This window comes from Humulus lupulus, chromosome 7, assembly GCF_963169125.1.
Source record: "Humulus lupulus chromosome 7, drHumLupu1.1, whole genome shotgun sequence".
NCBI classification, from domain to species: Eukaryota; Viridiplantae; Streptophyta; class Magnoliopsida; order Rosales; family Cannabaceae; genus Humulus; species Humulus lupulus.
In genome coordinates this window covers 39,936,419-39,963,105 of record NC_084799.1, presented here as the reverse complement: position 1 = coordinate 39,963,105, position 26,687 = coordinate 39,936,419, and the positions used below count along the sequence as shown (strand labels likewise).

General features: G+C 36.7%; 1 pseudogene; it reads right to left on the bottom strand.

The window, feature by feature from the left end:
• Positions 1-209: 209 nt before the first annotated feature.
• Positions 210-26,687, bottom strand: part of LOC133791612 (uncharacterized) — a 52,642-nt pseudogene continuing 26,164 nt past the window's right edge.

Here is a 26,687-nt window from a genome sequence, read left to right as displayed (position 1 = left end):
GAGTTTTCAGATTGGGAATATTAATTTAAAATATCACAAGACTTTTTTTTTAATATAAAGAAGCAAATTAGTCATTACAACAATAAGGGAAACCATAAAAACACTATCATGTAATATAAGTTATTCAATACAAAAAACTTAAACCAAAGCCAATAACTAGTAATATTCACTAAAATACTACCACTGTCATCTTCATTACTTTTAGAGTGTTAACAACTATTTGCACAACCTCCTCCAATGCTATATATGTCTGACGAACAATCCAAAATAGATTGACATGGAATGATTTTTGCAACTTGTGCAACTTCTTTGGCATCCTTTTCAGCATCTGTTGCAAAATCTGCAACCTTTGAATCCTAAGGTACAATCTCTTTAGGAATCTTTGCAACCTTTGGAACCTGAGGTGCAACCTTTGTTGCAAAATCTGCAGCCTTTCAAACATGAGGTGCGAATTTTATTGCAAATTCTGCAACTTTTGGAAGCTGAGGTGAAACCTCTGTAGCAACATGTGCAACCTGGTGTGAAATCTCAAAATACTCAGAAAAATCAACAACCTACATAGAAAAAACATATAATATAAGAAATCATAAACATATAAAATATATATAAACAAGTATATATATATTTATTCTAAAAAATAGAAAATAACACTAAACCTTATCGTCTTCATTATGCCCACAACTAGCAAATAAGATATACCCATTTGAATTAATATCTCTACTTCAATACTAAATTATGAACTATATGATTACATATTATATGGAAAACATGAAAATTATAGCTGTGCCACAACCTAAATAATAGAATAAAAAAAATTCTAAAAATAACTCCAACTTGCAATATAATGAATTTACACCTGAATGTATTCAAAGTCTATAAAATGAGTGAAAATGAAAATGTATTTGGGGTGGAATTATATGATCACAAATTGTTAATTTTGCTTCTTACATTTTTACTCTAATAACCTTTTAACTTTTAGCATTACCACTTAATGGTTCATTCTTAATAGCCTTTTCTAATAATTTGGAAGTTGCTGGAAGGAGACGTATGAAAGGCAGAAGAAAATCAGGCATGGGCTGATTTATATGTTGGGAAAACTTATACAAGATCTTTATTTATTTTCATGTAGATCTAATATTAAACAAGTTAATATGAGACAACCTAGAACATGTTTATAAAATTGTATTCAAAGAGAAATAATGATAAGAATACTTACATTATACGCAGCGGAATGAATGAGTCATTCTTTCAGTTTCTCTAACCCTTGTATCCTTTCTGTTGCAGAGTATTACCAAGAAATTTAACCGATCTTCAATTATCTTCATAGCCTTCCAAAGTATCCTTAGGATCACCTAGACTAAAGTGGGAAATTATCAACACACGAGATAGATACAAAGAGAAGAAAAGAAAAGAACAATAAGGCTTAGAAAGGACTTATGTTTAGAGAGAATCTAAAACCTATAAAAAAAAACTTGTGTTTTGACTTCTGTTTTCAACTCTCTCTTGGCATTCCTTTTGTAGACTCAATTAGGTCATTCATTTAATTAAAAAATTAATAAAATAATAGCCAATAATCAACCTTAGGTCAAAATTAACATGGGCTTTAGGCACGTGAAATTTCCCATTTGATTATAAGCCCATTGGACTTAAAATCAAGGTCTGTATTATTTTCTATTGATTTAATTAATTAAATAATTATTAAAATCCTTTATCAAATTAATTATTTCTAATTTGAACCTTGATTTAAACTTATTTATTAATTTAGATACCAATTTATCTTAATTAACAAATCTTCCCTAATTTCTCTTTTCTTCTCTAAATTACATAACTCTGTGAAACTATCCAAAATTGACTTGGTCAACTTTGAGAATTCTAATTGATAATTAAATAAACTAATTGAGACTATCTAGATGGTTTTAACCAAGGTACAGTGGGGGCCATGGGCCTATGAAATCAAGCTCCAATAAGTTATCATAAATCTAACAAATAAATTTACTAACTTATTAATTCCTCTTGACCCCACTAAAGACTCGAAATTGCACTCTTGAATTCATAGAACGCTCTATAACAAATATAGATATGCTATTAATTATCCATTGTTACAACCATAATTTCCACTCAATCCTTTATAGACGGTCTACAATGAGATGGGACTAAAATATCGTTTTACCCCTCATTGTATTTTATCCTTAAAACACTTAGTTCCTTGTAAATGATATTTCAGTAAACTAATATTAATTACTGAAATGAGATCTCTATCATTTTGCACCTTGAACCAAACTAAAAGGAAACCATCATTTCACTTCTTCATCAGAAGCTATAGATGTTCATATCTATGATTAACACTCCCACTCAATTGTACTACCGAGTTCCCAAGATGTAAGTATGGGCTAGTCCGTAGGGTAAGCCGCTAACAAAAAAGTCAAAGAACTCAAATAACACAACCAATTAGAATGCTAACCTCTCAGAATTGAGATTGAATTGACCTATGGTCAACTATATGATATGACTAGAATAGATAATAACGGTATGTTTACTTATCCTATCAACTATCAATATCGGTCCAGTCCGATGTAACAAATACATCCGATCTTATCTACTTTACTAATATTCTGGAAAGAAGGTAACACTGCAATGTGTAAGTAGATCATATCGTAGAATGGCAAGTCAGTGTAAATCTTGTGCACTGACTAATCTTAGGATTAACTTATTTTGAACATATAATCATATTTATTATCCATTGTGATTACGTCACTATTAATACGATTAGCTATATGTTCAAGATTTAATATAAGTTTATATTAAACAAATAATCATGAAAATAAAACATGTGAGCAAAGTGATTAGCCAAGTCAAAAAATGATTTCTATTCTTTTATTGATAATAAATGAGATTACGAAGAAATTGGGTTTTAATTAGGGCATCAAACCCCAACAAACTCCCACTTGCACTAATTGAAACTAATGCCTTAATTCTACTTGTCCCATTTCTTTGATATGTTTATCAAATGTAGCTTCTTGTAGTGTCTTTGTAAACGGATCTGCAAGATTGTCTTCAGATGCAATCTCCATAACCTTCACATCTCCCCTGGCCACATATTCTCGAATAATCTGATACTTCCTTTCTTTATGCTTACTCCTCTTGTGACTGCGATGTTCTTTCGAGTTGGCTATCGCTCCTGTATTGTCACAAAACAACACAAGCGGTTTATCCATGTTTGGAATAACACCAAGATCCAAATAGAAATTCTTTAGCCAGACTATTTCCTTAGCTGCTTCTGACGCGGCTATGTACTCAACCCCCATGGTGAAATATGAGATTGCAGATTGCTTTACGCTTCTCCATATCACAGCTCCACCCCCAAGAGTAAACACCATTCCAGAAGTAGACTTCCTGTCATCGACATCAATATGAAAATTTGAATCGGTGTAGCCTCAAGGGTTCATAACACCACCCTTGTAGACTAATATATAATCCATAGCCCGCCTGAAATACTTCAGGATATGCTTAACTTCTATCCAATGTTCTGATCCTGGGTTTGACTGATACCGTCTCACTACTCCCCCTGCATAGAAGATATCTGGTCTATTACACAACATGGCATACATCAGACTTCCAACTGCAGATGCGTAAGGAACTTTGCTCATTGCATCTTCCTCTTTAGGAGTTTGGGGAGACTGCTTCTTTGAAAGATGAATTCCATGGCGAGACGGTAAACGTCCTTTCTTGGAATTTGTCATTGAGAATCGTTCAAGCACTTTATCTATGTAAGCTGCTTGAGATAGAGCTAAGAGTATGTTCTTTCTATCCCTGATGATTTGGATACCTAGAACATAACTTGCTTCACCCAAATCCTTCATCTGGAATTGAGTGCTCAGCCAATTATTCACATCTGATAATTTCTTAACATTGTTTTCAATGAGTAAGATACCATCTACATAAAGAACCAAGAATACCACTATTTGATTTGCCTTCAGTTGGTAAACACAAGGCTCATCAATATTTTGTTCAAAGCCATAGGTTTTGATTATTTCATTAAACCTAAGATTCCAGGAACGAGATGTTTGCTTAAGTCCATAAATGGACCTATTCAACTTGAAAACTTTTCCTTCTTGTCCAGCTACTTTAAAACCTTTTGGTTGATCCATATAAATGACTTCGTCAAGCTACCTATTAAGAAAAGCTGTCTTGATGTCTATTTGCCAGATCTCATAGTCGAGAGCAATTGCTATGGATAGGAGGATGCGTATGGACTTGAGCATGGCTACTGAACTAAAAGTTTCCTCATAGTCCACGCCATCTCTTTGGGTATAACCCTTAGCCACTAATCAAGCTTTATAAGTCTCGATATTTCCATCAACACCTCATTTCTTCTTGTAGATCCACGTGCACCCAATGGACCTAAAGTCACTAGGTGCTTCCACAAGATCCCAGACAGAATTTGAGTACATGGACTCCATTTCCTGTTTCATGACTTCGAGCCATAGGTCCTTTTCAGGGCTAGCCATTGCGTGTTTGAAAACCAATGGATCATCATCACTAGTGTCACCCACAACCATATTGGTTTCACCATCCAAACCATAGCGAACTGGGTTCCTAGAAACCCTCCCACTACGACGAGGCTCCGTGACTGTTTGCTCAGGAACAATGGTACTTTCTTCATTTAAATATATTTGCGTCGGTTAGACATGAAGAGTGGGAATTTCATCCTTAACTCGTGTTGATGACAATGGAACATTGGTTAGAGTCAATTCTTTAACCATCTCCTCTAAAACTACTTTGTTGTATGGTTTGAAGTTTTGGACATAGTCATTTTCCAGAAAAGTAGCATTCGTAAAAGTAAACACTTTCTTTTTTGAATAACTATAGAAAAGTCCACCCCGAGTACCTTTAGGATAGCCAACGAACATGCAAACTTCAGTTTTTGGTTCTAGCATTCCTTCCTTTTTCCTCAGGATGTGGGCGGGAGACCCCCAGATTCTATAATGGCGTAAACTAGGTTCACGACCATTCCGGTGTTCTAAAGGTGTTTTGAGGATTGACTTAGGCGGCACGACATTGAGAATGTCGTTCGCGGGTTGAATTGCATGTCCCCAAAATGAAGTTGGTAGAGTTGTGTAACTGCGCATGCATCTAACCATTTCCAATAAAGTTCTATTCCAGCGTTCCACTACGCCATTTTGTTGCGGAGTACCAGGGGCAGTAAGTTGTGATAAAAACCCAAGTTCAGTTAAATGATCTTAGAAGTACATATCCTAATATTCTCCACCCCTATTAGATTGCAAGATCTTTAACGTTTTACCTAATTAGTTCTGAGCCATCGCTAGGAATTCCTGAAACTTTGAAAATGTTTCTGATTTTCTATGCATTAGGTAAAGATATGAGTATCTAGAGTAATCATCAATGAAAGTGACGAAATACTCAAAACCACCCCTGGCTTGTACATTCAAAGATCCACAAACATCTGAATGCACAAGTCCAAGTGGTTCTTTGTCCCTATCACCCTTTGCAGAGAATGGACGCTTGGTCAGTTTGCCTTCTAGACAAGATTCACAGACAAGTAATTCACCTAAGGTGATTTCCCTCAAAGGTCCATCCTTTGTAAGTCTCTGAATCCTATCATAGCCAATGTGACCTAGTCTCAAGTGCCATAAATACGTCATATTATCCTTATCGGTCTTTTGACGTTTATTGGTCCTAGGTTTAGCTAGTTTGAATAAATCATTGTTAAGAGCAAGGGGTTCATTAGGTCGCAGAATATAAAGCCCATTTTCCAAACATGCAATACACAATTTTGATCCATTGAAGGAAATAGATATATTAGAACTTGTGAAAGTCATAACAAATTGTTCTAATTGCAACATGGAAATTGAAATTAAATTTCTACTAAAATTCGGTATAAAAAATACATCATTTAAAATTGAAAATTTAAGTCTGAACTTCAGACGAGTTTTTCTTCTAGCTTGAATCGCAATGAACGCTCTGTTCCCAACTCTAAGCTTTAAGCCGCCTTCGTCCACTTCCTCCCACGATTCAAGAAGTTGTAAAGAGTTGCAAATGTGGTTGGTAGATCCAGAATCAATAATCCAAACAGATTTATCATTCTCTAAAACACATGTTTCTAAGATAAATGAACTATAATCATGACCTTTGTTTTTCGCTGCTAGAAACTTGGGGCAATCTCATTTCCAATGCCCCTTCGCTTTGCTGTGAAAGCACTTATCTTTACCTGTCTTGTTTTTCCCCATAGGCATCTATGCATTTGGTTGTACACTCGTCTTCGCAGCCTTTGTAGGCTTGGGTTGTTGTTTTGTCCTCCTTTCCTCTTGTTTCCAGCTTTCGAAGACGAAGCTTTGTTAGCTTCTGCCTTAGCTGGATCAGCAGCAACAACAATAGTCTTATTTTCTCCTCCCTTACTAAGTCCACCCATGATAGGCTCAATAATCTAAAGCTTGTTCATGAGCTGCGCCAGGCCATAGTTGAGTTGACCACAAACGTGCAGATACGGTGCCATTCGAGCATTTATAGTGCCATCACGAACGTGATGAGATGGTGCTATCTGAGCATTTATGGTGCCATCACGAGCATTGACGGTGCCATCACGAACGTGCAGACACAGTGCTTGTTTCAGGGATTCCTCAGTCATGACGAATTCAGAGTTGTCACCAATCAACACAATGTTGATGTTTTGCTTCCATTTAAGGAAGTTTTCTCCAGTGAGTTTCTCCATCGAAAGTTGAGAAAGGATAGGAGCAAACACAATCATACTTAAAACTACAAATTATCAATAAAATAGAAATTATTCACATTTTCTCAATAAAACTCCTATTCACACAAAACTCAAGAAATAGCACAACATATACCAAAATATGTAAGATATGACAACAAATACCAAAATAATCATATCTCTATTTCTTAGGTTTTTAACTAATCTATGATATCCTTGTCCCAGTTGGCGAGAGTAAAAAATACCACTAGTTAAATAAAGTTGTAAACTTATTTAATAATGGACACCATTATTAACAACCTACTATTCGATCAAAATAAGAAAACAAAATATCTTATTTTATGAGCTAGACCCATGGTTTCGATAATCAATAGATTTAGTCATAGTAGTCATCGTAGGGGTGAGTCTAGTAGAATTTGACCTATAAATATCTATCTTTTGAAACCTAACATTGTCAAAATAACTAATGAACACCTTCCGTAGGGGGACGAATCAAAGCGTCTCGAGGCTCCATTAAGTTATTGACGTTGTTAAACCAACGGTGGAGATCGAATATAATTCTTAAAATAAGCTCATTATAAAATTAAAAATAGTATCTTTATTATTTATTATTAGAAAATTAATGACTATGGTTTACCAAAAAAATAGAAAAAATTAGAATTTTTAAAACCAAAGTCCTATAATTTCCTATTAATTCTAAAGTGTTACATTGAAACAAATTCAATTAATTTAGAATTAATTTGTTGCTAGTCAATATTTAGGTTTAACTAATATAATGAACCTATACAATTAAGTCCAACTCAGGTAAAGGGGCTTTAACAATTGGGCTTGTATGGGGGAAGGCTGGGTCTACTATGTCATTCCCACTACAAATGCCCCCATACTTCCATACAAGGTCCAAAAGACAGGAATTTAAACCTTCATTTTATTAATTGTTATTAATTGATTAGGCCCACTATAGTCATGCAAAGAAAATGAGCATTCACAAGTGGAATAACCCACAAGAGAGGAATTTAAACTTTACATTTTCTAATAGGCTCAAATAAAACCTATTATTTTATGAATATTTTATTTGGCAAAAAATCCATATATCTAGCAAACATATGTGCCACTATATGCATCTAAGCCCAATTGCAAAAATACCACATATGGTGCAACCAGACATGTTATAATTGGATGGGCCTAATCATGTTACTATATGAGCAAGTCTATGAATTTATGCAAAAATACCACAATTTATTTCATTTGAAAAAATACCACAATTAATTTCTAGAATTTATCAAAAAAAATTCAAATTAATTAATTTTTTACAAAAATATGTCAATTTAAATTAAATTTATCACAATTAACAATAGTTAATTTAAATTTCATTTATCAACAATCAACTTGGTTTTAAGTTAATTGAAAAAAAATATATTAATTTAATTTAAATAGGATTTATCAACAATTAACCAAAGTTAATTTAAATCCCATTTATTAAGAAAAAAAAATATTTTATTAATTGGTTGAAAAAATAATTTTTTTTCAAATTTTAACAAATTTTAAATTTTAAAATCAATATCTTAACTGTTTTTCAAAAAATATCATATGCTGTTACAACTATAAACTAATATTTTAACTATTAAAAAAATTAAATATTAATAGTTATAACAACCCTAAAATATTTTAAAACAGTTAAACAAATTCAAATATCCATGAAAATATCTAACTAACAAGTTTCAAATTTCAAATAATTTAAATATTAAAAACTATAGAATAAACAGATATTTATATTTTCAAATAAATATTTAATAAAAATGATAAGCATTTGAAAGAAAAATCTTAAATATCTGATATCTTAATTACAATATTTTTATATATTAAAAGATTTAAAATTAAGTTGTTAGTTTATTTTAAATTTGAATTTGAATCTTTGTAGAAAATATCTAATTATTAAATGTTAACCAACAAAAATATCTTATTTTAAAAATCAATTTTAAATAATAAAACAAATCTGATATTTTTGGCTTTGATTATAAATAATCAATTTTCACATTTTAATTTTCTTGAATTTAAAAAAAAAAAAAAAAATCGGATGAACAGTTGGGTACTATCCACGGTGCCTCATGTGCGAGTGCGGTGCGTGCGGGTGGCTGGGCAGATGCTCACGGTGCGTTCGCGATGTACGCGCACGCAATGGCAGCCAGGCCAAAAAAAATTCGGAAATTTTTGTGTGCAATTTTTCAAACCGAAATCATTTTCTAATTAATTTTTAACATGTTTTACACAAAATAAACATATGTATAAAAATTAATGGCATAGAAAACACAACAAAATAACCTAAAAACTGCTAATAATCGCCTAAAATCAATATGCTTCATAAAAATATGAAAATCCATCCAATTATTCAAACACATCAAATAATTCAATTTTTAACATAATCATTCGGGAAAATAAAGATTACCATAATCTCTGAGGCCAGTTGTTGAGAAAACTTATACATGATCTTTATTTATTTTCATGTAGATCTAATATTAAACAAATTAATATGACACAACCTAGAACATGTTTCTAAAATTTAATTCAAAGAGAAATAATTATAAGAATACTTACATTATACGCAGCGGAATGAATGAGTATTCCTTCAGCTTCTCTAACCCTTGTATCATTTCTGTCGCAGAGTATTACCAAGAAACTAAACCGATCTTCAATTTTCTTCACAGCCTTCCAAAGTATCCTTAGGATCACCTAGACTAGAGTGGGAAATTCTCAATACATGAGATAGATACAGAGAGAAGAAAAGAAAAGAACAATAAGGCTTAGAAAATGACTTATGTTTAGAGAGAATCTAAAACCTATCAGATTCTTGTGTTTCAACCTGTGTTTTGACTTCTATTTTCAACTTTCTCTTAGCATTCCTTTTATAGACTCAAGTAGGTCATTTATTTAAAAAAAAATCAATAAAATAATAGCCAATAATCAGCCCTGGGTCAAAATTATTATGGGCTTTAGGCCCGTGAAATTTCTCATTTGATTATAAGCATGTTGGACTTAAAATCAAGCCCTTTATTATTTTATATTGATTTAATTAATTAAATAATTATTCAAATCCTTTATCAAATTAATTATTTATAATTTTAACCTTGATTTAAACTTATTTATTAATTTAGATACTAATTTATCTTGATTAATAAATCTGTCATAATTTCTCTGAAACTATCCAAAATTGACCTGGTCAACTTTGATAATTCTAATTGATAATTAAATCAGTTAATTGAGACTATCTAGATGATTTTATCCAAGGTACAGTGGAGACCATGGGCCTATGAAATCAAGGTCCAATAAGTTATCATAAATCTAACAAATAAATTTACTAACTTATTAATTCCTCATGACTCCACTAATGACTCGGAATTGCACTCTTTAATTCATAGAACGCTCTATAACAAATATAGAGATGCTATTAATTATCCATTGTTACAACCATAATTTTCACTCAATCCTCTATAGACGGTCTACAATAAGATGGGACTAAAATACCGTTTTACCCCTCATTGTATTTTATCCTTAAAACACTTAGTTTCTTGTAAATGATATTTCAGTAAACTAATATTAATTACTGAAATGAGATCTCTATCATTACCTTGAACAAACTAAAAGGAAACCATCATTTCACTTCTTCATCAGAAGCTATAGATGTTCATATCTATGATTAACACTCCCACTCAATTATACTACCGAGTTCCCAAGATGTAAGTATGGGTTAGTCCGTAGGGTAAGCTGGTAACGAACAATTCAAAGAACTCAAATAATACAACCAGTTAGAATGCTAACCACTCAGAATTGAGATTGAATTGACCTATAGTCAACTATATGATATGAATAGAATAGATAATACAATATGTTTACTTATCCTATCAACTGTCTATAGTATCCCAGACTTTACTTAGCTAGATAGTAGTGGTAGTTAGTATTAGTTTGTAGTATGTTAGTTTCCGTGGATTTTGGTTCAAGTCGGGACTTCATTAGGCACTCATTGCAATAGTTATGGATTTTATAAGATTAACCTATAGTTTATGTAACCCCCTGGATAGCCAAGACCGTTACACTGTGTGTTTATAAAAGTGCAAGACTTGCTAATCAAGTCATTTAATCAAAACGTGTTACCAAAACTATAGTTGAACTAGGGTTAAAAGATTTTTGGTCTCAAAAGCTACATTTCTCATAAATAAACATTTTCTATTTACATGGGATCCCAAAAGTAATAAGTTAAAGAGCGTTTACAAAAGATTCAAGATCTAGATACAATGATTAGCCATACTAAGGAAAAACAAATAGTTAAGCATATCCCGTCTTGCTCCACTCCTCGACCGTGGTGGCCGAACAACTGACTATGTACATTCAGCCCCATAGCTCTCCACCTCAAGGTTGGTCTGACTTGCCCTTGCCTTTACCTGCACCACATAGCACCCGTGAGCCAAGGCCCAGCAAGAAAACACAATAACAGAGCATAATCATTCAACAAACAATCAGATTACTCATACCGCATAAGCATGTACTTAACAGTTTAAGCATTCATGTTAATCAAGTATTCAGCATACCAACTATATCATTCCATATCAACAATTAATCCACACATGATAACCAAGGTTAACGCCCTTAGGCCGCACCCTCAATTATCCCACTGACTCTGGCCTGCTTAAGCCGAGCTCAGTGAATATTAAGCTGTCCTCGGCTACCAGTGGCCAAGTTGCGCCCTGTGCGCAAGTATTGTTTACGGCACCCTTAGGCCATTTATCACATGTCCCATGGCATAATACCATCTATGACATCATACAGATATAGGGAGCTCTTAGTCCCATCACAAACATATAACCGAGTGCAGTTTTCTTACCTTTAGGTTTGCTAGCTTTGTTCGATTTGATCCTCAAGCACGATCCCTCTTGAGCCCTAGTGTACACCTAGTCACAGCCATAGATCAGAATCATCACCAAACCTCAAGTCCAAAACCTAACCTCGGAACCAATCCCGAGCCCTCGGGAAGCCCTAATTCCACCAAACGGGGTGGTGGAATCAAACCCCGAACCCCCGAGCAAAAACCCTTGAAAATAACCCAAAAACCCTTTTCTGGAAATAGGGTAGCGCTACAATGCTACAAACAAAGCCTAAGGCACCCCAGACCACCCAGCCTAGCGCTACAGCGCCCAATGGCTAGCGCTGTAGCGCTAGTCACAGCACAACAATTCCTGCCTTTTCCCCCTTCGATTTTTCCCGAGCCAAACCTTACCAAAACTCTTCCAAACTTCAACCAAACATAAAAATAAGCCTACCAACATTCTCCACTCATCCCAAACATCCCAAACACACATAATTCAATCACATGCACCCCTAATCAAAGAATTCACCATAGTTGGACCTAAAACTCAGAAACTCAGCAAAACCACAGAAATCACAAAGTTGAAAACTAAAGTTCCTTACCTCTGATGGATGTGCTTAGCCTAGGTTGTCTCCCACTCTTGCTCAGCCTTCTCCTCCTCAAATCTTCAGCCTCAACTCCCTAGGATTCCCACAGAACCTTGCTTAGAAAAACCAGCTCAACACCAAAACCAGGAACTGAAATATTAACCTCAAAGTCTTACCTCAACTGATGAACAACCTCAGCCCCAACTTGATCAAAACCTCAAGCATAAAATCTCAGCCTTAAGCTCCTTTGGATTCTAGCCTCAAACCTCCAGAAGAAAATGGTGAGGAAGTCGATATGCACATTACGAGTTTCTAGTTATGTCATTTGGTCTTACCAACGATCCAGTTGCATTTATGGATTTAATGAATAGGGTCTTCAAGGATTACTTGGACAAGTTCCTCATAGTGTTCATTGACGATATTTTGGTGTACTCCAAGAACGAAGCCGAGCACGAGAAACTATTAAGGATGACCATGTTATGACTGAAAGAGCATCAAATTTACGCCAAGTTCAAGAAGTGCGAATTTTGGCTTTCACAAGCAGCGTTTCTCGGCCACATAGTATCCAAGGACAGAGTTGCTGTAGACCCAACTAAGGTAGAGGCATTGAAGGATTGGCCAAGTCCTAAGAATGCGTCATAGGTTAGAAGTTTTCTTGGGCTAGCAGGTTAATATCGGAGGCTTGTAGAGGGTTTTTCTAAGATAGCCACTCTGCTTACCAACCTGACTCGGAAACATTAGAGATTCAGCTGGACTGATAAGTGTGAAGAGAGCTTCCAGTTGCTCAAGGATAAGCTATGCTCAGCACCAGTACTTTGTGTACCGACACCCAACGACAAGTTTGTAGTCTACTGTGATGCGTCGAAGCAAGGTTTGGGTTGTGTGCTGATGCAGAATGACAAGGTAATAGCCTACGCCTCAAGGCAGCTGAAGGAGTACGAGCAACGCTATCCAAGACACGATATGGAGTTGGCAGTGGTGGTCTTTGCATTGAAAATCTGGCGCCATTATCTTTATGGAGAACGGTGTGAGATTTATACAGACCACAAAAGCTTAAAGTATTTCTTCACACAAAAGGAGCTCAACATGAGGCAGTGCAGGTGGTTAGAACTAGTGAAGGATTATGACTGCGAAATCTTATACCACCCGGGAAAAGCAAACGTATAAGCTGATGCGCTGAGTAGGAAAAGTTATGGAGGTCTAGCAGCGTTAGCTGGAATAGAAAATCCGCTACAGCAAGAGCTAATCAATGCCAGAATAGAAGTAGTCATTAGTCAACTGGGTAACTTGTCCATCCAGTCAAGTCTGTTAGAAGATATATAGATCAGACAAGGGCATGATAACCCATTATTATCTCACATAGCTGCAGTTAAAGAAGGCAAGGCCACATATTTCTCGATATTAGGACAGGGGTTCTTGAGATATAAGGGCTAGGTATGAGTGCCGAATGATCCTGGAATTAAGATGAAGATCTTAGAAGAAGCGCACAATACCCCATACTTAGTTCACCTAGGGTCGACCAAGATGAATCATGACCTTAGGGCGTTGTATTGGTGGCCAGGAATGAAGAAAGATGTAGTGGAGTATGTGTCTAAATGCTTAGTATGACAGCAAGTGAAAGCAGAACATCAGCAGCCTGTAGGCTTATTGCAACCGCTTAGTATTCCAGAATGGAAGTGGGAAGACATAGCCATAGATTTCGTGACAGGACTACCATGAGCAAATAAGCAGCACGACTCGGCTTGGGTAGTAGTAGATAGACTAACCAAGTCAGCTCACTTCCTGCCTGTCAAGACTACGTACATAGCAGATTAGTATGCAGACCTATATGTTCGAGAAATAGTAAGACTGCATGGAATCCCTAAGACCATAGTATCTAATAGAGGATTGGTGTTTACATCAAGATTTTAGGAAGCTTGCAGCAAGCCATGGGTACCAAGTTAAGTCTTAGTACGACATTTCATCCTCAGACTGGTGGCCAGTCCGAACGTACTATACAAATTTGAGAAGATATGTTGCACGCTTGTGTACTTTATTTCGGAGGAACATGGAGTAAGTATTTGCCGCTAATAGAATTCTCCTACAACAATAGATACCAGTCAACAATCGGGATGGCACCCTATGAGTTACTTTATGGAAGGAGGTGTCGATCGCCGTTACATTGGGACGAGGTAGGAGAAAGGCAACTTCTTGGACCCGAAGCTGTTAGAGAGGCTTAGGATGCAGTAGCGCTAATTAGAAAGCGTATGCTCACTGCTCAGAGCCGTCATAAAAGTTATGTATATGCCAAGCAGCGTGATGTGGAATTCAAAATCGGAGATCAAGTCTTCTTAAAGATATCTCCTATAAAAGGTGTGAAGCGGTTTGGGAAGAAAGGCAAGCTTAGTCCCCAGTTTATAGGTCCTTTTGAGATATTGGACAAGGTGGGAATAGTTGCATATAGATTAGCCCTACCACCAGCTCTAGCAGATAGCCATAATGTGTTCCACATCTCAATGCTGCATAAATATGTGTCAGACCCATCTCACGTCCTCAAGTATGATACGATAGCACTCCGGATAGACTTGAGTTACGAGGAACGACCGGTTAGTATCCTAGATAGAGGGATGAAGGAATTATGGTCTAAAATTATTCTAATAGTCAAAGTCCTATGGAGTAATAGTTCTGAACGAGAGGCAACGTTGGAGTTGGAGGACATGATAGCACGGTATCCGGAATTGTTTGGTAAGTAAATTTCGGGGACGAAATTCTTTTAAGTAGGAGAGAATTATAGTATCCCAGATTTTACTTAGCTTGATAGTAGTTAGTATTAGTTTGTAGTATGTTAGTTTTCATGGATTTTGGTTCAAGTCGGGACTTAGTTGGACACTCATAGCAACAGTTATGGATTTTATAAGCTAACCTATAGTTTAAGAATATTAATTATAACATGAGGTTTGATTAATATTGTTGGTCCTAGATATATTATTTATTATAACCTAAGGTTTAGATAGAGTTAATAAGAGCATGACACTTGTCATAATCTTAATTTTTAAGGAATTAAGTATTTTGATGAATAGTTTAAATAAAAGAAAGATCTAGAAGCTCTATACCCTTCCAGCAGCTGTTAGGATCGTATTATGACATAGTCAAAGTTGTTTATCCAATTCAAAATATGCTGAAAAAGTGCATATACGTTTTTGATATATCAACGTATGCCGATATATCGCAGCTATAGGGGCCGATATATCGCCTACGAAAGATACGAAAAATACGTCGACTTTGCATGAACGTTCGAACGAGGCTTGGGATTAGGGTGGAGTCAATATATCGCCCAGGGTAGGCGATATATCGCCCCTAGTGATGTGTTTTTGAATATTGATGATTTTTTAATTTAAAATACCCTTAACCACTTGGACCTACCTTTGAACGATTTTGACTGAGTTCTGGGCGTCTATTGAACAAAAATTCAAATCTTTTTCATTTTATAATCATTTATTTATTCAAATTAAAATTGGTTAGTTTCACTCCTTGAACTCTATAAATAGGACCTAGTACTCAGCGATTTTCTTCATTCTTCAAGCAGTCTTCAGAGCCTCCAAGTTGCCAGTGTTACTATAGAGAGATACACTTGGGTTTTGGGTTAAAAGCTTTATCATTCTAAGCTTTTCTAAACACTTGGGAAGTGAGATATAGTGAGATTTTGGTATCAAGATTTAGATCAGTCCATAAGATCATTCAAGGTATTCTTATCCTTAAGTTCAATTCTTTATGATTCTATAGTATTCTTTAGTTTTCTACAGTTTTCTTTTATTTACATCCTAACTTTGGTTTATGATTCTTGATTAGGTGTTTAAGTTTCTTGAAACTTAAGGTTCTTCTTGGTAAGTTTCTTCTTAGATGGTTTAGTGTTCTTTTCATCTCTTTTTTCTTTAGAAACTCACCGTTTTTACTGTTGGTTTATAGGAGTGTTCTAATCCCGTTCTTGTTCCCGAATATCCCGGCTTTTGGTAAGGAATATAGGATAGATTATATTGTGTTTATATGTTTATGTTATTATATGTTTTATGTTATGATATGTATATATAAATATGTCTTGTAGTCATTTGGAGCTTATAGTTGCTTCGGTAGAAAACCCCAAGATTATTTATCATTCCATGGGTTAGAGTTATGATTTACCCTACCTCGACTAGTAGAGGACCTAGATGGGTTATCATATACTGCCATGTGATCTAACCTACCTCGATTGATAGAGGACCTAGATGGTTTATCACATGCCATGTTAATGAGTTAATGGCCATTAATATTGTAGTCCTATATGATATATATTTTTATAGTATATGTTTATATTATAGTCTTATGTTTAAGAATTATGATGTATGTTGTTAGTAGATTTTCCTTGCTGGGAATTAGGCTCACTCCTTTATTTTTAGCTTGATGCAGGAAAATAAATATGGACGGCGGACGGATTCTTGGTAGCTTGGCTTGTATGTTAAGGATGAATGGATTGGATGAACTGCGTGTCGATCAAGGACGGTGTTATTTATTTTAAGTCTTTTAAATCATGTTTTGATGTAATTATGCAAATAGTAGTTAAACAATTGAATTAAAGTTATGTTTTATGTTTTATAAACAATGGGATCCCATACCATATCACATTTTTATTTTATATTTTTATATTATCTTGTATTTGATACAATATTTTGGGTTTTCAATAAAGTTATGTTATTTCTTATGTTTGTATCAAAATAGTAGTAGCTATGTCTAGTAGTTTTAATGGTCCAAGGGCTTAGAAATAGTTGGGTCATTACACTGTCAATATCGGTCCAGTCCGATGTACATAACACTGCAATGTGTAAGTAGATCATATCGTAGATTGGCAAGTCAGTGTAAATCCTATGCACTGACTAATCTTAGGACTAACTTATTTTGAACATATAATCATATTTATATTCCACTGTGATTACGTCACTATAAATACAATTAGCTATATGTTCAGGATTTAATAGAAGTTTATATTAAACAAATAATCATGAAAATAAAACATGTGAGCAAAGTGATTGACCAAGTCAAAAAATTATTTCTAAGAAATTGAGTTTTAATTAGGGCATAAAACTTCAACATTATAAGCCTCTATAGAGTAGCTACAACCTTCATAAATCCAATGGTGAAAATAGTACAAGATTGTGAATCCATTCCACGAAGACAAATTACTAAGCTAAACACATGCAAATGACCCATTCTAGCTTCATCAAGTGGATCTCAATTACACCAAAAGTAGAAAATAAATAAAAATCATTTAAAAGAATTATATGCAATTATCCAAATCAAATTAACTAGCAATATGCTCTAAAAATTGGGCCATAAAACCTCACAAAGTCATAAATTAATGCATACATTTTGAACCCATTCCATGATGTAAATTTAATAAGCTAAATAGAAACCAAGAAGTGGTAGTAAATTAATAAGCAAGCTTCTTAGGGATGAACTCAAACTAGAGAAAATTATAGACCATTATCTTTGTGTCAAAACAAGTAAAGATAAAAACTACAAATGAGTGTTTTAAAAAACTGAGCTATAGGCAACCAACACACAAGCTGACCAAATGAACAACACATCAATATTAACAAAATATCGTACAAAAAAAGTGAAACTCTGGAAATAGAAGATAATAGGACTCATTACCATACCAAGGACGACAAATTCAAGCATATGTGGTTGGTGGGTAGTGGCTTCCTTCGATAGGAGGTGGCTTATGTGATTGGATTGTGTGAGTAAATAGAGGGGAAGTGTAACGCCCTACTTCCTTATATCTGTTACCATGTGATTGATACATGTGCCATTAGCTTGCTAATCGAGGTTTTAGGTTAAAAAGTGTGATTAAATAAAAATAAAGACTCATTTAATAAACATTAAGTATAAAGAGTTGGTCATTCACTGAAATTCATAAAAATGTTACTGTTGACCTGTGAAATTGGCCAACGTTCATATGTACATTATGCGACACCTTTTGAACGAAATAAATATAATAAATGACAGAGTACGAATATCTTAAAAAAACACCAGAAATTTTATGGTGCTTCAGCCCTCTTCTGACGAACAGTAATAACCTAATCCACTTAGCTTTTAGTATTGAATCACTCCACAATTATACTAAGGAACAAAGGCATTCACTAGTTTCTAAGTTGCCCAGAATTTCTCCCCAAATATTCTTCAGATCTCAAAAATTTCAGAAAAGCGATCCCTTGAAATGAAGCCCTAGGTCCTTTATTTATAGTACCCAGGGGCTGTTACATGATCAATAATACTGGGATCGTGGTTTGGTACATGATTATTAGGTAGTGGAGATACGTGTTCACCTCCCCATGATTATGAGATCGTGGGTCTTCTCGTTGTTTCTCTGGATCGTGGTAGACAATGAACGATTGAAAACTCTGGGAAAATGCTAAATCTCGGTTGGTCTATGAGACTTAGGTGCTAGGCCTGATGACCCTTTAGAGCTTGGGTGCTAGGCCTGATGACCCTCTGGGTGCTAGGCTTGCTGATCTTTTGGGTGCTAGGCCTGATGACCTTCTGGGTGCTAGGCTTGTTGATCTTTTGGGTGCTAGGCCTGATGACCTTCTGGGTTGGGTGCTAAGCCTGCTGATCTTCGTCTGAACGAGTGTGAGTTTTACCCGTTTTTGAGAGTGTAGGCCGACCACCCTATGGAGGATAGGGTGGGCTGACCACCCTGAGGGGTTCTTGGGCATGCTTGGGCCGACCACCCTATGGATGATAGGGTGGGCCGACCACCCCGAGCAGTTCCTTGGCATGCTTGGGCCGACCACCCCTAGGGGTTGGGGTCAGGCCAACAACCCCTAGGGGTTAGGGCCAGGCCAACCAGGCCTAGGGGGATTTTTTAACATCTCAGGCCAACTGCCCCTAGGGGTTGGGTTCAGGCCGACCACCCCCTAGGGGGTTTAGGCCTGGTCGACTTCTGTGTAGGTCCTGGACCTATCTTTTTTGCTCATCAGTCTTTGAGGGATAACATTTGCCCCCCAAGTTTATTGTAATGTGTTCAACATTATGGTATACTTGATCTGGCCCGAGAAACATATCCCAGCAGTACTTTAATAGCAAAGTCCCTAGGGAAATTACGTAGTACTTTTATCAACTATCGATAATTTGCTCAGCACGAATTTTTCAAGGATAATTGGTAATTCCTTAAAATAACTAGATTTTTCAAGAAAAATTAATTTTCTAAAATCTAGTATATTTTTCAAGGAGTTTGAAGTCCTAAAAATACAAAATATTTTTCAAGGAATTTTAATTCCTAAAAATATAAGATATTTTTCGAGGAATTTGAATTCCTAAAAATACCATATATTTTTCAAGGAATTTGAAATTTTAACCATACCAGATATTTTTCAAGGAAATTTGAATTCCTAAAAATATATGGTTAGCCTGAGAGGCTACAAGTAGGGCCTCACTTCTCACTTCCATGTTCTTTGTGCCTCACCCATAGGAGTCTCCAAGCCTGATTTCTCTACTTCTTCATCAAACTTAGATCTTTATTTGGGTAAGTACTTTCTCCTAATCCTTACATCATTTAATTTAAATGTGCTTAGATTTAGAAGAAATACTTTGAATCTTTGAGGAATCTGTCTGAATCTTCTTGTTTTGTTTTATTTTGATCCAAAGTAATTGACTTGTTTGAATCAAGTCTATGGTTTCCTTAGAATTTCCTTAGCCTGGATGATTTCTAGGGTTACAAACCCTAGCACATGCGATTTCAGGGATGTAAAACCCTAGGTCGAGCACCTCTTTTAGATCCATTATCCTGGAGATTTCTAGGATTCCAAACCCTAGTATAGGCGATTTCTAGGGATGCCCATTACCTCATGGGCCGACCACCCCTAGGGTTTCCATCATGGGCCGAGTACCTCTAGGGTTTCCCTTGCCTTATGCGATTTCCAGGGATGTCCATTCCCTCATGGGCCGAGCAGTGTTTACCTCATGGCCCGACCACCACACCCTTGGTCGACTTCCAAGGATCCAAGGTGGTCGGCCCAAGCATAAGCTGACCACTTGGGACCCTAAAATTTTATTTCTCTTCTCTTATTGATCTCTTTGGAGTCTTCCTTGTGCTGTACAATTTATTGGTGACTTGAACTTTAGTCTTCTGGCATTTTTCTGAGGTTTGCATCCCTAGGGTGGTCGGCCTAAGGTGGTAGGTTGACCACCTATGCCCCTTCTTCCATGTTTTGTAATCTTAAGGACTCAGAGTGGTTAGCCCAGGCTTACGTCCATTAGGTCGACCCCCCTTTAAGACTTTGATCAATTTTTCCAAATCTAGGGGAGTCCTATGGTGGTCAACCTGAGCTTAGTCTCACTGGGCCGACCCCTTATATAAACTTTTCCCCTGATTTATTCATTTTTGCTCCTTAGTTCATGGATATGCCCCCAGCTACTGGCCTATCTGGTCTGTGGTAGGGAGCTTCATTATGTTCACTTACTAACTTTACTCTTTATTTTTCCTTTGTTGCAGATGTCCAACTCCTCTTCACCAGACAAGTCAGTAAGCGAGCGTACTCTCCATAAGTTCTTGGAAAGGGTGAAAAGGATTTTCCCTCGCTCCGCTTTATATTTGTTCAGTGAGGAAGACTTCTTGAAAAGGTATAGCTCGATGGCGAGATTAAACATACATCTTGGCCAGCTTCTGAAGATAATCTTCTTATTGCCCGACACATCACCCAAGGCTCTTTGCCTGACTCTTCTCAGATCTCTTCTCAGCATAGTACTTCCTGTGGCTCTCGGGGCACATCCCAGTGAAGTCATTCTTCTCAGCAGAGTCTGCCTAGTCAGCGAGACTCCTTGCAACGCCCTTTGCATCGGGATACCAGTCGAGTTCCCCATCACTCTTCTTCTCAGAGAGAACATACCGTGGGCTTTCATCGCCAGGATACTCATCCTTAGGAGTGTTCTATTCATAGGTTCTGACGGACATGCTCTGCCATCAAGTCTGGTGCCCTACTTCCTCTTCATCCATACTTCCAAGGCATGGCGAATTATTTTGGTCCAACTTTCGTTTGAGCTTGAAGTTGTCCGCGATGAGGTGCTGGACCTTAGGCGAGTTCTTGGCTATAGGGATGCAGACATTGCTTTGAAAGATGAAAAGATCAACTCTGTTCACAGTACCGTGGAGCTCAAATAGTAGGAAGTGACTGAGTTAACTCTTAGGATAACCCAGATGGAGGGGAAACTTGCCGATCAGCTCCAACAGCCTGAAGTTGAGAAAGAGAAGCTGATTGCTGACATGGACCAACTGCGGAAGGATGCTCTTGTCGAGAAGGAGCAAGAGGTCAAAGCTGCCCGGGATAAGGCTTGAGAGGAGTATTCAGAGACAACTTTCTTGTGCTTCTACTTAATCTGGAAGTCCAACAAAGATTTGAACTTGCATTTTCTTCCCGAGAAGACGTGGGCAAATGAGCTTGGGAAGTGTTTGGCTCATGTGGCTACCGAGGCTCAGGGTGGTTTTTCAGATGATACTTTTCACCCTAGTTAGTCTTCTCTTGGTCTTTTATTCTGTCTTTCTTTTCATGCCATTGGTGGGGCACCTTGTACTTGAAAGTTTTTACTTATGACATTTTATGCCTTTATGCTTTTTTGTTATGAGAACTCATTGTGTTGATTGAAATTTTTTATTTCCAATGCTTACTAAGTTGTACGCCCTGATTTTCCAACGGGCTATTAGCGAGCTGAGATACGGCCTAAACTAATCAGCCACGTAGATTCCCCATGACCGGAGATGTTGTCGTCAGGTCCTACCTCGTTAGCTCGGGGTATCCAAAGGTTTACCAAGATTACTTAAGGACTGAGTCTGGACTCTAAAGGCCACAGGTCGAGGGAAGCATCCAGCTCGTGGTACGAGCTAGAGTTGGAGGCTGTGACCTTTTGTAAAGTCAACCACGCAAGGTAAACGTGCATATATCAGCCATCACGTGTCTGATATATCCCTGACTTCTCGGACACGCAGCATGAACGTGCGTATTCAGACACCCACGACTGGGTTGGGCCGTGCGGCCCATTATCCCCCTTACCTATTGATTAGACCACACTTCATGTGTCAGGTTTTAGGAATTAATCATGAATGTCATAGAGTTGACATGATAGGTAAGAAGGTCACGGGATGACCTTCTTACCAACTCCCAGGTGCCCTCTCCTATAAATATGGAGACCCTTGGAGTTGCAAAGGGTTGGATTCTATTGTGTAAGGAAATACCCTGTAAAAGAATACCAAGCATATAGCAATAATATTGACTGGTGGATTAGAAGGATTTTAACCTTTGAACTACCTAAAAAACGTGATTGTGTCACCAGTCCATTTACAAAGATCATTCATCTATTTCGGTTCAACATAAGCACTAATCCCTTCCTCTTATTTTCTTAATTACCTGTTGGCGAAGAACCGCGTCAACATAAGTATATCAACTCACAACCCTCATTGGTTCATGTATCTTTGAACACATGTATTTCACGTGCCATACTAACCTTACTCTTTTATGTTTTTCATGCTAACAACCATGGCAATGTGAGTAGTATGATACTTCACCAAGTACCATGAACAAAACAGGTCAGTTCGACCACCCCATGGGTGATAGGCTGACCACCCTATAGGGTTGATGGATTGGTCGACCACCCTATAAGGGACATGGCTAGGAGTCTGTAGAGTCCCAGAATGTTTACTTAGTTAGCTAGATAGTTAGTAGTAGTTGTAGTATTTTAGATTTCGTGGATTTTGGTTCAAATCGGGACTTAGTTGGAAACTCATAACAACAATTATGGATTTATAAGTTTAACCTATAGTTTAAGAATATTAATTATAACATAAGGTTTGATTAATATTGCTGGTCCTAGATATATTATTTATTATAACCTAAAGTTTAGATAGAGCCAATAAGAATATGACACTTGTCATGTGAAGGTTTATTTAAGGATTTAACTATAGTTTAAATAAAAGAAAGTTCTAGAAAACTATAGAACCTTCCAAGACCATTAAGAGCATGACATTTGTCATAGTCTTGTTTATTTGAGGAATTAAGCATTTTAAGTGGATAATTGAAAATAGAAGTTTCTAGAAGCTCTAGACTCATCCAGAACTTGCTGGAATCTCGTATGACTCAGTCAAAGTAGTTACCCCATTCAAATTATGCTGAAAAAGTGCAATTATGTGTTTAAATTATTCACGTATGCAGATATATCGCAGCATGGGAGCCTATATATCGCCTAACCAAGAATACAAAAAATACGTCGGCGTTGCACGAACGTACGAACGGAGGCTCGGGACTAAGGCATAGCCGATATATCTACATTAGTGAGATATTTTTTTAACTTTTATTTTTATATTTAAAAATAAGCCTTAACTACTTAGACCTGCCTCTGATGTTTTTGACCGAGTCTTAAGCCTCTGATTGACGAATATTCAAATATTTTCAATTATATTCATTATTTTTATTCAAATTAAAAAAGGGTTAGTTTCACTCCTTACCTCTATAAATAGGACCTAGTACCCAGCCATTCCTCTCATTCTTCAAGCTGTGACTAGAGACTCCAAGGTGTTAGTGTTACCATAGAGTGATAAATACTTGGGTTGGGAAAAAGCTTTGTCATTCTTAAGCTTTATAAAATACTTGGGAAGTGAGGTTTAGTGTATTTCGGTATTGAAGTTAGACCAATCCATAAGGTCAACTAAGGTATTCCTATTCTTTAACTCCAATTCTTTAAACTACTTTAGTTTTACTTTAGTTCCTTTTATTCAGATCCTAACTTTTGATATTGGTTTTTGATTAGGTTCTTGAAACTTAAAGATCTTTCTTGGTAAGTTTCTTCTTGAAGGTTTAGTTTCAACATTTATTCTTTACTCTTTAGAAATACTCACCATTCTTATTGTTGGTTTTAGGAGTGTTCCAAGTCCCACATTTGTTCTAAAAAATCCTGGTTTTGGTAAGGAAAATAGGATAGTTATTATATGCTTATATGTTATGATTATGCTATAATATGTTATGTTATGATATGTTATAATATGTTATGATATATATATATATGTGTTTTTGGGGCTTATAGTTGCTTAAATAGCAAACCCCAATACTATTATTTTTCTTGGGGCTTATAGTTGCTTAGCTAGCAAACCTCAATGTATTTTGAGGCTTATATTTGCTTAGCTAGTAAACCCCAATGTTTACCATGTACATGGGATAGAATTGTGATATATGTTTTATAGTATATGTTTTTGTTATAGTCTTATGTTTACGTTTTATGTTATATATATATTAGTAGATTTTTCTTGCTGGACATTAGGCTCACTCCTTTTTCTTTTAGTGTGATGCAGGAAACTAGATACGGAGGCAGGATGATTCTTGGTGGCTTGACTTGTGTAATGAGGACGAATGGAATGAATGGGCTACGAGTTGATCGAGGATGACGTTATTTATAATTTTTTTAAAATTATGTTTATGTATTTTCTGCATTTAGTTTTATAAACAATTTTATTTAGTTTAAAATTATGTTTTATGTTTTAAACAATGGGTACCCATACCAAAATTATATTTTGCTTTGTAATTTTCACAATATTATGTTGAAGTTTTAATAAAGTTATTTACTATTTCTTATGTATACGTTCTTCAAAGTAATAGCTATGTTTAGTAGTTCTAATAGTCCAAGGTCTTAGAATAGTTGGGTCATTACAGAGTCTCTTCACCAATGCCTTTTTTGTTTTTGTTTTTTGCACTTTTGGAACATATGTTGAACAAATGTCCTAGAAAAACTTAAGCTTGCTTAGTACTTAAGGTCACGCCCTCATTGCTTATGTATACCCCGATCGGTATGTACTATATGCCCCCAAGTGATCATGGGTTTTAAAAGCCTTGGTCACTCGCTACTTGACCATGCCTTACTTCGAGCGTTTAGACACATAGTACTATCCTTTTCGCCCAATGATGCAAGCAGCAAATGCTTGTCCCTCATTGGTAGTCGGGTGATGGTTTCATACTCAGTAGTAATGATACCTATACACAGATCCAGATTGTGTACCAAGTGTCGATCATGATCTACGTAATCTCTCGTGTACTCGTTATAATGATTGTAGACAGAAGTGTCTAAGTTGGACCAACTGAGTCTAGATGGGCTAATCGAGCCTGTAACGAGTCTTAGATCAAATTATCGATCGATTCCTCAAGGACCTGATTCGATTATGATTCGATGATGGCGACTAGTCTTTAGACCAGTCTTTTTTTTTATCGTATGGGTCGATAGATTCCTCAAGAACCAAGATCGAACGTGATCAAATAATGGTGATTGGTCCTCGGACCAGTCTTTTTTGTTGATCATATAGGTTGACAGGTTCCTCAAGAAGCAAGATCGAACATGATCAAACAAGTTGGTGACAAGGTCCTCGGACCAATGTCTTGTTTGGATTGTATGGGTCAATAGGCTCCTCAAGAACAAAGATCGAACATGATCCAATAATTTGGCGACAAGGTCCTAGGACCTGTCTCTCGTTTGGATCGTATGGGTCGATAGGCTCCTCAAGAACCAAGATCGAACATGATCCATAATTTGACGACAAGGTCCTCGGACTATTCTCTTGTTTTGATCTTATGGGTCGATAGGTCCCTCAAGGACCAGAATCAAACTTGATTCGATAACTTGACGACAAGGTCCTAGGACCGGTCTCTCTTTTGGATCGTGTTGACGGTGAGAACTCGTCAACAAAGTTAAGTTAGAAAAATTGAAATATAGAGCTTATCAATGAAGAACTTCAAAATCCTAAACAGAAACTTAGATAATACTTCCAGAAAGAAAATGGTGAAAAGAACTTGTATTTCTTATGGTATGGTGCTACAGTGTTTTTTCCAACCCCCCTCCATGTGGAAGTGGGGTTCCTTTTATAGTGGGCTCTAATGGCCCCTGATACATTGTGGTCCAGGGGACCAGATGGTACATGAGTACACTGTCAGGAGAGTGGCCTCAGGGGTAGTGGTGTCGGCTCCAATACATGGTCAAAGTTCATGGGGATGTCTCCACTACTTATTGAGTACGAGTGTCAGAGATTGTTTGGTGTGGATCAAAACAAGTACTTCACTCGTACAACCACTACTTATCTGGCATGGGCTTAGTGTCTGTACTTCTTCTGACTTGGTGTGAATCGCTATGAGGCCCTTCCAATTCGCCCTTATTGGTGTGTTCGAGAGATCCATGATTTTACCTCTTGTTGGACTTATGGTAAGAGTGGTGCCCAGTGGTTGGCGTTAATCTTAAGGGGTGAGATAAGACCCCTCTAGTGAGGCAAATTTTGGGAGGTGACCCCTTGTGGTGCGGATGCGGCCTATTAGGGATGAGTGCACCAAGAGGAGGCATGATGCAAGGCTTCGCGGAATTCCTCTAGCTAGACGTGGCTGCTAGGCGCGAGGTAGAACTCTTGGGCACGCCGAGTGGTGGCACGCAGCCTTCGCAAGACGCCTCCAGCGAGGCGTGGCTGCTGAACGTGAGGCGCCTCCAGAAA